We start from the raw sequence: 12,047 nt of genomic DNA, 5'->3' as shown, positions 1-12,047 counted from the left end.
AGTCTGGGGTGGGCTCTTCAACCCTCCTCTCCACTCTGCAATTGGCCACTGCAGGACGGCAAATTAAACAGAGATCCTGCCATTACCCCGCCGCCCCCGCTCTTCATTGGCCGCCGCGGGGCGGCAAACTCAGGGACCAACACGGGCGGCCAAAGGGCTAGCTACGCCACTGCTCAAAGCATCCTGTAGATCATAACGTTTCTTTACTAGTGCAGCACAGTTTGTAGTTCCTGAAGTTCCTATTGCTAACAGTACGCATATTCATTCTTTAGCCGCCTTCCTCCCCTACGGTAGCGAAGGGATAGACCCAAATCAGACAGTAATAATGCATGGGTATCTCAAGACAATGAACATGGCAGTGTAAAACTGGATTACAACAACAGATTACTGAGCACCCCCAAATATGCATCTCATATCCTTTAGGAGAAAATATCTTTGCCATTGGCTTGGAAAATAGAGCAGCAGGAACCTGTCCAATGCCCACCATTAAACTTTTATCTGCACCAATCAAATCTCCAACAGGTGCAAACATCTCTCCATCCGAACTCATTGTTAACATGGGGGGGAGCACTGCAGGAAACAAGAGTGTGAGTGCAGGGTAAATGAGACAGGTATGGAGGTGAGAGACATAATGGAAGGTTCCTTGAAAGAGCAAAGTCAAGAATAGGGTTCAGAGAAGGGAGTTATGAGCAGGAAAGAAGGAAGGCAGAATTGATAATAGGAATGAACAAAGGAAGGAAGGAAATGAAAGCAAAGTTCTTCAGAAACATTGGAAAAAGCACCATCTCAATTTTTTGTGGCGTAAATAGGAGTAAAACTGATAACCACTGATTTTCATAACTGTTTACAGTATTGGAAAACACTGAAAAAAGCCACCAGAATTAGCAACAATTAGAAACTGAAAACAGGAAAGCCCTTTCAGGTAGGTGTGACCAAGAAGCTATCTCTTTAGAAGGGTCTACATTTGAGCATGGTCAGTGGACTTGCCCTGCTGGTATTAGCTGGCTCTCGCAGCTGGTTGATTGACTTCTCCATTTCTGAGAGGCACGCCCTCACTGCATCCTTCGGACATCTTTGACCCACACCATGTGTAGTTACTGCCTGGCCTCTGAGAGAACAATTGTGCTCTTGTAAATATAGACTGTCAAGTGTAATCTGGCATTATGTGTGTTGTGTCTCTTCCGCCAATGACAAGTGGGAGATATTGTCGTGTGCTGGGGTGAAGCTGCGGCTGATGGTCAGTAGTGGTGCTTTGTGACTTGCACAGGTTCCTTCTCGTTTTGGAAGAGGAAGCCTGAATTACTCCCCCCCCCCCCCCCCGCCAACCCCTCCAGTCAAAATCCCCCCGGGGGTTCATATTTTTCCAGAATAGCGCGAGCCTTGGCTTTTGTTCAAAGCGTTATGTAACGTGCTATTGCTCAAGACAAAAATATTAGAGCGCATAAACTTTGCACCTGTGTAAAAATGGAACACATTTTGCACACTGTTTGCTATATACTTAAAACTGTGTTTGCTCCAATCTGTATCGGCGGGCAAAAAAGGGAGATATGTGTTTTTTTTCTAGTTCGTCTGTGGTTGCATGATAAAGGCTGGAATAAAAGCTGCTTTCTCCACAATTGAAATCACAAAGTTAAAACTAAGGTTGAGGTAAAAGTGGTTACTCAATTTTCTAATATAAGGGTAGCATACACTGCACAAAATCAGTTTGCCTTTTTTTAATGCTACCCGAACCTTGTCTTTCTTTGTTGAAATGTTTATAACACACATTCAGTGATTTATAAACAAAAGGTGCGGACTTGCGGCAAGAAGTTTTGCAACTACTTTACAATGCGTTTTCTCAGCTTTGGGGCTGGAAAAACCAAGTTGCTCCAGGTCCCTCATTTCTGGAAGGTGAGGGAAGAAGGGTATGCATTTTCAAGCTTTGCCCCACAGCACTAGAAAAGACAGCCCTTCGCCGATTTCTCAGAATCTCTTTCGTTTCAGAAAAAAATTGAAAACATGATGTAATTTTTTTTTTTATCCCTTTTCTGGTGCGTCCCTGTACACAATGGGCCAGATTTATCCGGCTCTTGCGTTTCCATTGTGTCACGCAAGGTATGCAAGGGCAACGCAAGACCTTAAGTGAGATTTACTATACCACGCAGAGCCACCTTGCACCTTTAATCCAGAAACAAGCTCCACTGTAGCATTTGCCCCTTTTGTGCACCAGTAGAGGTCGGATAGCCTTTGTAAGCTGGAGACAGGCTTGAAGCAGATGCCTGGCTGTGGCTAAACTCGAGGTCCTCTTGCAACCCTGAGCGCAAAATGAGCCAAATGGGGCCAAGTAGCTAATGGCTGTAGCTGCCGACCATGTAATATTATGAACTAGTTTCGAAACCTAATGAAAAATCTCTGTGGCGATTATAAAATGTGTGACTAGTCTGTGTCAGAAGAGTGCTCTTCTCTCCTATGAGAAGATGTACGCTATGTAAAACTGCCCAAAACATCATGGATTCCACCATCACCCCCGCTCATTCGCCATATGTTATCAATTAAAGACAGAACATTAACCTTTGATGTCAGAAAGAGATACCCATCTAATGGCTGATTTGCACAGTGTGAAAAAAGAAAACCTGTGATCAGTCTCAGCTTCCCTGCTTGACCAAACTGTGTGACATTAGGCTAGGACTTTATTTCACTGAGTCTCCTTTTTATTCACTATTATCAGGGCCACTGGAATTATGCGATTGTGCGGCCCATTCGTTTTTCACATAATTATAGATTTGCCGCATTTGCCACATAATCCATCATCAGCTGCATAATCTAAAGATTTTAAGAAAAAATATTTTGTTTCCAGCTCAAACGGGTCAAAAGAAACTAAAAACGCAGTGACACGTGTTGCAGCACAGTGGAAGACCCTTTACAAAGTTTAAGCTAACCTTTTAGTTGCTAATTGCTATATTTGTGTGTTAAACTGGTACTAATGAGTTATAACCAATGCCCTGACAGTAATAAGAAGTCTAACAAGCATTGTTAAATGCATTAGGTTTCGCCTATGTGATTAATAATAGGTTGTTTTTTTTCTTGTAAGTTGTAGCTTGCTGAGTAGTTGTACAATATAAGTTACAGAAAGTCTGTTAAAGTGTTATGACTTGTTTATGTACAAAAAAACAATATATTGTGCTGTTACTAGTGGTATAGTGCAGGTAAGTAATAGCAAAACTTTGAAAAAGTGAAATGAAACAGGGAAATGATCGAACTAATTGAAGTAATAGCTATATTATGTGTTTGGAGGAGTTCTGACAACTTTTTGACCTGGTGCCGCGCACCATTCAAATCATGTCCCTAGTACCTGCAAGATAACTGCATTTGTGACTTCCTGTTTAGGAGTAAAACATAGCAATATTTGGGGGTAGATTTACGAGTTCTGGCGCATCTCTGCAAATCAGCAGGGATGCGCCAGAAAAGATGCAACACGCAATTCCCTCCCTGCGCCACCACAAATGCACCGCATTTACAATGCAGCGCACCGTGGCGCAAGGATAGGGCGATGTGTGTTTCATCCTGTGGCTTAAGGGCGGCGCATTGCTGGAGTCGTGTCGCAAGCGCTACGCGGCTCCAGCAATGCTCAGGGTCGCCCTATGCCTAACATGCTGCGTCACTCCTTACGCCTGCTTCAAGCAGGCGCAGGGTTTTGACGCAGCATGGACGTAAAAGTGACTCCGTGACATCTTGTAGATTTCACTGCGTCACATTTATGAGGCGTTCCTGCGACGGAACGCCCACCCTGCGCCGGAACACCCACATGAAACCTAACGCAGGTTTCATGTGGCGCAGGGCTTTACAACGTGACGCATCGCCCTAGATGCTTCACGTTGTAAATCAGGTGCAATGTGGCGCATGGTTTACGCCGCCGCTGCATCACAGAAGTGACGCAGCGGCGGCGTAAGTCCATGGGGCTTGTAAATCTGCCCCTTGGTGTTTAGAGGAGCTATGACAACTTTTGGCCTTGGTGCAATTGTACCTGCTGCACCATTCAAATCATGACCCTATTGCCTGTAAGTTAACTGCACTTGTGATTGCCGGTTTAGCAGTAAAATATTGCAATATTTGGTATTTAGAGGGGTTCCTAGAGCACTGAGCGCCAGTGTCACTGCACCCGCTGCACCATTAAAATCATGATTCTAGTGCCTGCAAGGTAACTGCACTTGTGACTGCTTATTTACTAGTTAAATATAGCAATATTCCATGTTTAGAAGAGGTCTGACAACTTTTGAATACAGTGCCAATGCACTTGCTGCACCATTCAAATCAAGTCCCTTTCAACTGCAAAGTAACTGCAATTGTGACTGACTGTTTAGTTGTAACATACAGCAATATTAGGTGTTATAGTAGTTCTCTTTTGTCCCGGTGCCACTGCACCTGCTGCACCATTCAAATCATGATCCTAGTGCTAGAAAGATAACTGCACTTGTGACTGCCTGTTTAGTTGTAAAATATAGCAATAATCGGTGTTTAGTGGGGTGCCTGGAGCTTTCGGTCCTGGTGCGACTGCACCTGCTGCACCATTGAAATCATGACCCTTTTGTCTGCTAGGCAACTTCACTTGTGACTGCCTGTTAAGTTTAAAATTTTAGCAATAATCTGGGTTTAGTGGGGTCCCTAGAGCTTTCGCCCAAGTGCTACTACACCTGCTTCACCATTCAAATCAAGTCAATTTTAACTGCAAGCTAACTGCAGTTGTTACTGCCTGTTTAGTAGCCAAATAACACAATATTATGGGGCCGATTATGATATCGGTCGGATAGCTTCCGACCTGTGGTCAGAGGCTTTCCAACCAACATCTCTGGTTTCCGACCGCCTATTAACAATGTAGGCGGTAAGAATTGAAACCGGCTAGTCATTCCAGCTGGATTCTGACAGGCTCAAATAGCCCGTCAGCCAGTCAGAGACCACATCCCTGAGGACTGCATTCCCGCCGTCGGGATTACATTGTCGGTTTTCAGCAGGATTTTAATGTCGGGCTTTCTGACATGGAAAGCCTGTTGGAAAGAAACTTTGGTGGCCCCTAGCAGGGCCCCCGTACCTCCACGGCCTTTGGTTAGGGGCTGTTAATCCCTGCACTGTGTGGCAGGCACCTTGAGGTGCCTGCCAAGCGGTATAGGAATTAAAAGAATCTCCCATTTCTCCATGGGAGCTTCTGCTACGGCCACTTACGTCCGCCGCACAAGATCCCATGGAGAAATGGGAGTATGTGACCGCCCATGTGTGGTTGCAAGGTAATTGCGGTGTCCGGACCACCGACCGGAGGTCGGTCGTACCCAATACTGCGGCGGTGTCACCGCCCGACATCATAATCAGGCCCAGAGTGTTTAGAGGAGTTCTGACAACATTTGGGCTCGGTGATACTGCCCTCCAGCACCAATCAAATCAAGTCCCTTTTAACTGCAAGGTAACTGCAATTGTGACTGCCTGTTTAGTAGCCAAATATAGCAATATTATGGGCCTTATTATGGTGTCGATCGGAGTTGCCTTCAACCGACTTCTGGTCAGCGGTCCCGACACCACAATTACAATGATACTGCACATGGTGCGGTCGTATACTCCCATTTCTCAATGGGAGCTTGTGCTACGGCCGTAAAGATTTAAAGACCGTAAAGAGATTGTGTTAATCCCTGCTTGTGTGGCCAACAACCTGGGGCCGCAAGGATAAGGGGGCCCTGCTTGGGGCCCCCAAACTCGCTTTCTGACAGGCTTTCCATGTCAGAAAGCCCGGCATGGGAAGCCTGTGGGAAACCGAGCATTGTAATCCCAACGGTGGAAACGCCGTCCGTTGGGATTACGGGCCGGTCTCCGACTACCCGACGGGCTCCATGAACCTGTCGGTAACCAACCAGAATGACCGGCTGGTTTCAATTCTGGCCACCTAGATTGTAATAAGGCGGTCGGAAGTGAAACCGACAATGAGTGTTTGAATGCCTCCGACCTGAGGTCGGAGGCTTTCCGACACTCATCGTAATCAGCCCCTATGTGTTTAGAGTCGTTCTGACAATTTTTGGGTCCATTGCTACTGCATCTGCTGCACCATTCAAATCATGACCCTGTTGTGTGCAAGGTAACTGCAATTGTGGCTGCCTGTTTAGTAGTAAAATATAGCATAGCTATTGTATATTAACTTTATTTTTAACATGTAATGTTTATTACAACATTTAGAATTTGATCATAATGAGCAAATAGATTAAGCTGAAATAATCAATCCGATAATGCCTATAAAGTGCAAAGAAAAGTACTGAGGCATGAATAAGAAATCCCACAAACGTTCAAAGGCTAAAGCATCTGTTTTCCACAGATAAGTAACAAAAAGCAAGCATCCAGCATAATGTTAGAAGCTGTATGCCTTTTCTGTGGGAACAGATCCAATCTTGATAGTGAATGGGCTTAACAGTGTGAACAGATTTAGTAGAAGTATCATAAATGTGTGCATTCAGGGAAGGTCAACAAAAAAAACCTTCCACGCAAATTGTATTGTATTGTAATTGCATTTATATAGCGCTTACTATCCCTGTCAAGGCGTTGCTGTGCTTTTTGGCAAATAGCACACTACTCCGGAACCCAAAAGGATTAGTTGTGGATTAGTATAGAGAAATATGAGTATAGTATTAGTATAGGAAGATATGAGTCAATTTGAGTGGAGGACATGTTAATCTGTTAGTTGGATTGAATATGGTAATGGAGGGATAAGAGAGGGAAGAAAACCAGAAGTGTTAATTGGGAGATCATAGTAGTAAGTTGGGATGAGTAAAGGAGAGATGGAGGAGGGAAGAGCCTGTAGAACAGGATTAGGGAGAAAGAGAATACGAGATGAAAAATAAAGGTTGGGATAAGTCAAATGAGAGCTAGCATGAGGAAGATTTTAGTAGGGTCATTTTGAAGATCATAGTAGTAAACTGATGTTTGTGAGCCAGGAGGTGTAGAGAGGGAGGAGTCTAGGAAGGGTTATTTTGGAGATCGTAGTAGAAAGGGTTTGGGATGAGAGAGTGATGATAGAGGATAAACTGATAGAGATGTAGGGTGATGGTAGAACACCGTAAAGCTTTTGAGAGAGTAATCTTTTTTTCTTGTACAATAGGACTAAAATAATAAATATATAGATACATGATTACATAGTAAGGGAATATATGTATAAGGAATATAATATATTGAGATTTGTGTGTTTTGTTTTGTGGAGTAGCAAGAGGAGATCTTAATGTAGTGCAGTACTGCTGGTGAGTGCATTTGTATAGTACAGGGGTGATATGTTTTGAGAAGAGTGTTTGGCATGTAAGAGGGGGTGGACAAGAGTTATGAGTGTTTGTGTTAGATTTGATCACTGGAATAGGTAATGTGTGTGGTGGAGTGGCGTGTAAGGATTGTTTGTGTGTGTGTAATTGATAAAAACTGAGGAGGCAGGTTTTGGTGGATGGTGTGATAGAAGGCTGAGTATAGGCTTTGTCATGATAAAAGGGGATCTGTTAGGAGCCAGTAGAGGACAGAGCTGGTGTTCTGTTTGAACAGGGAGTGTGTGTCTAGATGCATTAAAGTTATGTATAATGTGGCTTTGTGTTGGTGATGTGTGGATGTGTTAGTGGTAAAGGATCTAGTTGTGTTTTGTGTGAGAATGCAGGTGACAGTGTTGTAGTTGGGGTACAATTGTGTATAGGTGTGATTTGTGGTGTTTTGTAGTAGTTCAACACACATCAAAATCTGTTTGAGGCTTGTTTGTGGTGCATTTGTAGAAAGCCTTTGATGATATTGCGTTTGGATGTTGGTGGATGTGGAGGGCTTAAGGTGGCAGCTTGTAAGTGAAAACTGGGCAGCATCTCAGACCCTACGCCAGACCCAACAGGCCGAAACAGGCAACTTATGAAGAAATGGAGTGAAGTTACACCCCAGTACCGGACACACAGCGTTGCATTAAGCATGACAAAATTGCCACAAATTGTTCCAATTTCACCAAGTTCTATTCCATTTTCATCAAAAGCTTCTCCTTATGAATTACTTATGTTGTTGTCACAAATTCACGTATACACTGTGTCCTTAATGCAGCAGAAATGCCAACGGGCCTTATCCTGCAGCCAGGAGTGTGCGTAAATAATCCTCAAAAGTTAATCATTATCACCCAATGCATTTTGGGCCTTTCATGGCCCTTCATCAGGCGTTCTCTTCAAAATCTGTTCAAACAGGCAACTGCCTTTGTTCTCTCTTCCCAGCCCAAACAGGCAGCTGCCCATGTCCTCTCCTCCCTCAGCCTTGATGCCCGGGCTGAGACGCCCTGAGCCCTATGCTTAAAACTGGCTTATTGTCCTATGGAACCCTAGCCCTTAACTTAACCAATCAGAACCCTAACCCTAGAGCCAATAGGAGACCTGGCCCTTATAAGCAATCAAATTCCTAGCCCTAGCAGCCACTCAAAGCCAAAGCCCTAATCTCTAAATCCAGTAGAAAACCCCTCGCCCTAGTAGCCATTCAGGACCTGTGGAGGAGGATGTGGCCTTGCGGCTAGAGCGGTAGACCTCAAAGCTGGGCAAATGGGTTTGAGTCTCGGTAGGGATGCTCAACATCCTGTGATTCTGGGCAAATCACTTAATCTCCGTGTGTTTATCAAAATGAATGTGTCCGTCTGTAACACAACTGGTGCTAATTTAAAGTGCTCTGATACCTTCGAGGTCAGGTTCGTGCTATATTAAACTCACAAAAAAAACCTAGTTCAAACAGCCTATGCAACAACCTCTGGCAACAAGAACCACATACAACAGCACTTGTAGACCACACAGCACCAAGCTTTTAGTTGACATCTACAAAATTATTACACCACATCCATGCCATCTGAGCACTCATAAGAACGAAATATAACAGACCGGAAGATGAATAGGTGCACTGCTATGTGAGGTGGTATTCACTTGAGCCTGTGTAACTCCCTGCACCAACCTGAGAAGCCCGTGACCACTCGCCCCACTACCACTGAGAGTCAAGTGTGGAAAGAGTTGTAACTGGTCCAGTCTGTACATTCATACTAAGGCAGTCGCTGGGTCAGCAGAGGCAAAAGGCCTCAACCCCAGTGGGTGTGGCCATGTAGTCCCTGGCTGCTCTGTGGCCTTCTGAACAGGGTATGACAACCATAGCTAACATGTAGTTTTTTTCAGTCTCTTTTGGTTAACACTTTTCCTCTTCGGGTTTACATTGCAAATAACCAAATCAAAATATGTTAATTTCTTTAAGAAGTGAAGGTTGGGATTGTTCTTGATCTGCTTTACAGGGTTTTGATGCAGGTAGGATTGTATAAATATGATAAATAATTATTGATCTGAATCACATCTTGCACATCTGTCATTCTTTTTTAAGTTTAAGGTTATTGAGAAAAGGTGATTAAACATAAGAGAACTTCATATACAATACAATATAGCATAATAAACTGATAATCTTTAGCAAAAATAATTTAAGAGAAAGGAAATAGCAGAGGAAAACAGGGAGGGGAAATCGGGAAGGGAAAAAAGAAACTAGGGAAGGGGAAAGGTCAAAATTAGAAACAACACCTGAGTTCAAACTTTATAGGCATGGAAAAGAAGGTTCTTAAAATATATAGAGTAGTTGTAATTAACAATACAACGAAAGGAGTAATCAAGAGCACATATTATGATTGAAATACAAAACCAACGGTTACCTCGAGGAGGTTTCTGGACTTCATCGGAAGTGTTAGCTGGTGTAGAGCTGGTAGATTCAGCGAGTGTAAGATAAGAGGATAATGGTAACCATAAAAGATCTATTTTAATGCAAAGAGATATGGGAGTAACATAACTAGTGTCCAATCTATGATGAAAACAAACAGCATTCCACCATGCTTTGAAAGTGACTTTATCTGCCTGTTTCCAGTTGGAAGTTATCAAGTGGAAAGCTATTGCTAATAATAAATCAACTAGTTTAGAGTTAGGAGATGTAGCAGACCATGAAGGTGATAGAGAACCTAAGAAAATGTTAGTAAGTGAAAAAGGAATCTGAGTATGAAAGATTTTGTTAATTTGAGACAAAATTAATTGCCAGAAGCGAGAAATGGGAGGACAGTTAAAAAGCATATGTTTGAAATCAGCCAGTAAGCAAGGACAGTACCAACAAGCAGAGTAAGAATCTGGAGAAATAGAAGCTAACTTTGCAGGAGTGAATAAAATACGCTTATAAATAAAGTATAGGGTTTGAGAGGTGTTAGCAGCTCTGGATGTCTTGTGAATCTTTAGCCATAGTTTATCCCAAAGGGAGATAGGCCAATTTTCATCCAAATCTTTCTCCCAAGCCAATTCAGCCTTTCCCTTGCTCCTAATAGAAGATAAATATAAGCATCTATATAAAGAAGAAGCTGATGCTGAGGATGAGAGTAAAGGAAAGATAGTGGAACATTTGGAAGGAGGAGTGGTAAGAGACGGTAAAGAATTAAGATATTGGGAAAGAGAGGAACACAATAAAGCATATTTAGCTTTACAGTAGGATGATAAAGAAAATGTTGACTGTAGATCTAAAAAAGAAATAGGAATGTTATTGATCAGTAATTGGGAGATCCAGAGCAATCCTTTGAGTCTCCACGTTTTCCAATAAAAGGTGCGATTATTGATGCGTAGTAAATTATTATGCCAAATGGGCTGTTGATCTAATGAGGACGAAGAAGGATAAAAAGAAGGAAGAAGAGGTGCAAGGGTTTTACGCGTATGAGAGATGACTGGAGAGCGAAAATGAGAGATGTTGTTAGTGAAGGCAAGAGATTCCTTGAATTCAAAAGGAGATAGAAAATGTTTTTCTATATTCAACCAAATAGGAGGATGAATCAGTTGATCATCAGAGAGCCAGCGAGAGGATTGCTTTAAAGAGAAAGCATGATGATATGATTTAAAGTCAGGAAATTTAAGGCCTCCAGATGATTTATCTGCTTTTAGAGCAGATAGAGCGATTCGAGAGGGTTTATTCTTCCAACGAAATTTGATCAAAAGAGAATCAATTTTCTTAAAGTAAAATACAGGAATGTGTACCGGAATCATAGAAAGGAGGTAAAGAATCAAAGGAGCGAGCATCATCTCGATGGAATCCAGTTGTCCCCACCAAGAAAGAAAAAGTGGATGCCAGCAGTCAATAGAATCAGATAAAGTTTTAATCATATTATCAAAGTTTATTTTTAATGTTTCAGGAATGTTAGAGGAAAACCACAAGCCTAGATATTTAATCCTAGAGGTTGTAGTAAGGATTCCCTTAATACGTACATACATTGTTAAGTTAGCATAACCACGTTAGAAGTTAGAAAGCCATCTTGCTGCTTTTGCACACGACACTGCGTTCACATGTTATGGCTTAAACGAACTGCTGACTCGAGTTTTGCCTCACACGAGAGCAATCTGTTGTTACCATCCCGAGCTCTGCGAAGCGACCTTGGTCTGCACACGATGTGACAAACAGTCTGAGTTGTTAGACAATGCATGTTTTCCACTCTAGGTTGATCGACCCACTATTTAGTCATAACACACGAGCAGCTGCACATACCTGAAAGTTGGTGCTTTTAATATCACAGACATCATGTTTATTATTCAGACCGAAGACGAGCCTTCCTGCGAGAAGACTCCTGATGCTCCTGTGATGTGATTTCACTAAGCTGATCTTTGAGGTATGGGGTCCCCTATTCAAGCCTAAGAGACCTTCTGTTAGTCTAATAATAATATTAGCCTCTTAGTAAAGGGAAAGTGGTAGTATCCACTGTCATTATAACATGATCACCCCTTTTATATTCTATGGAATTGTAACTATGTTAATGGTTTTGATTTTAATCATTTGTCTGCTTGTATTAGCCAAAGTACTGCATATTAGGACACGTGGTCTATAAAAATAAACTCTTTTTATTTTCACCGTGTCTCTGTTGATTCTTGTTGTGGACTGATGTGAGAATAATATACGAACAGGTATTTCCGATTCCCACCATTCCTGAGTATGTACTGAGTCGCGTGTTCTGGGTTGTCTTTTCATTGGGACCGCCGAGCTAAATCTCGGATAACGAATGG

The sequence above is a fragment of the Triturus cristatus genome, chromosome 2_2 (assembly GCF_964204655.1).
Source record: "Triturus cristatus chromosome 2_2, aTriCri1.1, whole genome shotgun sequence".
NCBI lineage: Eukaryota > Metazoa > Chordata > Amphibia > Caudata > Salamandridae > Triturus > Triturus cristatus.
Note: the sequence above shows the minus strand (reverse complement) of the source record.